The 2,649-nt window shown below is 45.8% G+C and overlaps 1 protein-coding gene and 1 long non-coding RNA gene across 6 annotated transcripts in view; one reads left to right on the top strand and one right to left on the bottom strand.

The window, feature by feature from the left end:
• The window catches only part of KCNIP1 (potassium voltage-gated channel interacting protein 1), a 435,471-nt gene that overhangs the window by 228,636 nt on the left and 204,186 nt on the right, over positions 1-2,649 (bottom strand). The gene's annotated exons all lie outside the window — the stretch shown is intronic.
• LOC308068799 overlaps positions 1-2,649 on the top strand; it is an 18,671-nt gene continuing 16,022 nt past the window's right edge. Inside the window, exon 1 of the long non-coding RNA XR_013930133.1 lies at positions 1-2,615. This is a non-coding gene — a long non-coding RNA (uncharacterized lncRNA). The remainder of the gene's footprint in view (positions 2,616-2,649) is intronic.

A 2,649-nucleotide genomic window follows, 5' to 3' on the forward strand; every position in this document is an offset into this window, starting at 1 on the left:
TAAAACAGGCTCACTGGTTCAGGAGGAGGATGGAGGGCATCGCAGGCAGGGCTGCACAGCAGATGAAGGCGTACACTGTGCCAGGGGAGCTGCCCCTGCCCTGGCTTTCGTCTGGCAACACAAATGAGGATAACAGCAAGGTAAGGACCCAGCTATCAGCATGTGCTGCATGAGCCCCCCAGGGGCTCCCCCTGACCCCAACCCTCCGCCTCCCCCTTTCTCTGTTACTGCTGGAGTCACAGTAACAAGACTGTGCCTGCACACACCACAATAGCCTCTGTTTGCTCTGCAGACATACTGACAGTGCTTCAAATCAGACACTTACGCCTTACCCCACACCTAGGTATTGAAGTGATTGGTATGTTCTGACATCTCCTTCCAGTTAAACCCTCCTTCCTACAAAGTACGCTTTTCATTTGATCTAATTTAATCCTGCTATTCTTTATTGAATTCCCTGACCTAATAAGACAGCAGTATCTTATAAAACAGAGAACCGCAAATGGCAGCTAAAGAATGTTGCTGTTATAGCAAGGAGAACTGAAACACGAAGAAAATGCTTAAAGGTGATGAGAAGAATAAGTCTAAAGTTATCTCTGCAGCAGAGTCGCTTATTCTATGTCAAGTATCTCAGACAGCATGCCCTGTGCTGAGGGTGGGGGCAGAGGGGGGATGTTCTTCTGGATCAGTTGTAACCAGAAGCATCCCCTGCCAACTTGGGCACTAGTGCTGACAGATGGCACGTGATGCTACTCAGCAGTAACGGTGGTGGTGGTGGGTTGGAACGAGGGATAGGAAATCCAGTTCAGCATTATTCAGCTGCTTTTGGATACAATCCAAAAAAAACCAATCCATTGCTTATCTTGTGGGAAAACCACACCACTGTGCACTAACCCCATCTTTACCACAGTGATTACATGAGGCAAGAAAACCCCCAGCTACAATTAATTGGTATCTAAAGGCCCTTGCAAATTGGACTTGATGCTCACTGTCCCCTTAATACCTTTTGCTGTTATTAGCTGCAGTCACTGATTTGTTGGTGTTATTCAGACTAATAAATAGTACAAAGTATTTTATCCCTTCAGCCAGAGCTGGAAACCACTCAAATGTACTTTTAAGAGATCAGTGTTATGTTGCGGAGTGGCAAAACAGTGAGCTGCTGGAAGGAGAGCTGTTGGCGGAGGCATGGCCACAGCAGTGCCTGGGCAGCTGTCACCCCCCGCTGGTGCCCATGACACAGCTCAGCATCCACCACCAACCTCAAATCTTGTGTTTTACTGACAGCCTGGGGCCCTCCTAGGACCAGTACAGAGTCTAACCGCTAGTCTAGGAAAATGTTAATGTTCTATGCAAAGCAATGGCTGAACTCTTACGGGGCACACAACAAGGTAACCACTGCCTCTCAAACCTGGCTGCACATCACCGCCTCCATCTCACAATGCACAAACACCACCACAGATTAAGAGAAATTGAAAAAAAAAAGATGTTTAACAACTATCTGCTGTGCTTCAACACATATTTGAACACAATGTTTTTGGATATGTATTTTTTTAAAAAACTTTGCTTACTAATTCAGATTAATGGCTGATTTTGAAATACAGAGAAATTTTCTGCAGAAATGTCAATACTGAAGCTCCTGCTATTGGGGCTATGGATAACTGTGAAAAGTTACAGGACAGGCTATGAAGACTTAGAAGTGACTATAATCAGTTATGAATGAAACTGCCATCTCAGGCCTGAGAAATCCTTTATTACTGCAGGCATGGCCAGTCATCCTTCCATCACTTCTTGGACCCTGGACGCTGTGCAGTGCCTCTGGCACCAGAGCAGCTGACCCTTGTGCCTGCCGGCTGCAGCACAGGGAGACACGTACTGCTGCCTTGGGCACAGCGGGGTGTGCAAGGCTTGGCTTTGACCTGCTCTCACCCCAGCCTTGCAACAGGACTCGGTTACCCGATGTGCTGCCTCTCCACTCACGTGTCCCAGAGTAGCTCTACAAGCGAAGCCAGAACCCCCGGGTTACAGATGGCACCTGCCCAGCCAGCGCAGTCCAACAGCCGCTCTTGGGTCCCACACAGAAACTTTGGTATTCACGAGCTGATGCACAAACATCTCACCACAGTGTTTGTGCGTCAAACACAAAGAAAAAGGACCACGAGGAGAGGAAGCCTTGACCACACCATCTAGCCATGCAGATCCCACCATGCGCAACAATAATGCAGGAAAAATCCAAGTAAACCAGAAGCCAACCGTATGGTCTGCAAACCGCAAGAGTCCAGTTTGTGCAAAATGCTTCAAAGTTCTGCACAATTTTTTTGTGTTTTGATATTTACTTAGGGTTTTTTTTGAGCATTTGGGCTTCAAGCAAATCAGTCAATAATGAGAAGACACCCAACTCTAATGCTGTCTGATTCATGCATTTATTATTCACATTAAATAATTCTTTTCACTCATTTTTTCATTGTCTGGCTTTTCAGCTTAAGGAATGTATTAACCTGTTTACCACCAGCAGCAAATAAGAGTTTGTGGGATGATTTTTTTTTGTTTGTTTTTCATTACTCCATTCCACTACCCCACACTGCAAAATTTTAACCACATGTCTCCCTGACATTGCTTGGGTTTTGAAGTGTTTTAATCAATGATCATTATAAG

The sequence above is a fragment of the Falco punctatus genome (assembly GCF_963210335.1).
Source record: "Falco punctatus genome assembly, chromosome: 8".
NCBI lineage: Eukaryota > Metazoa > Chordata > Aves > Falconiformes > Falconidae > Falco > Falco punctatus.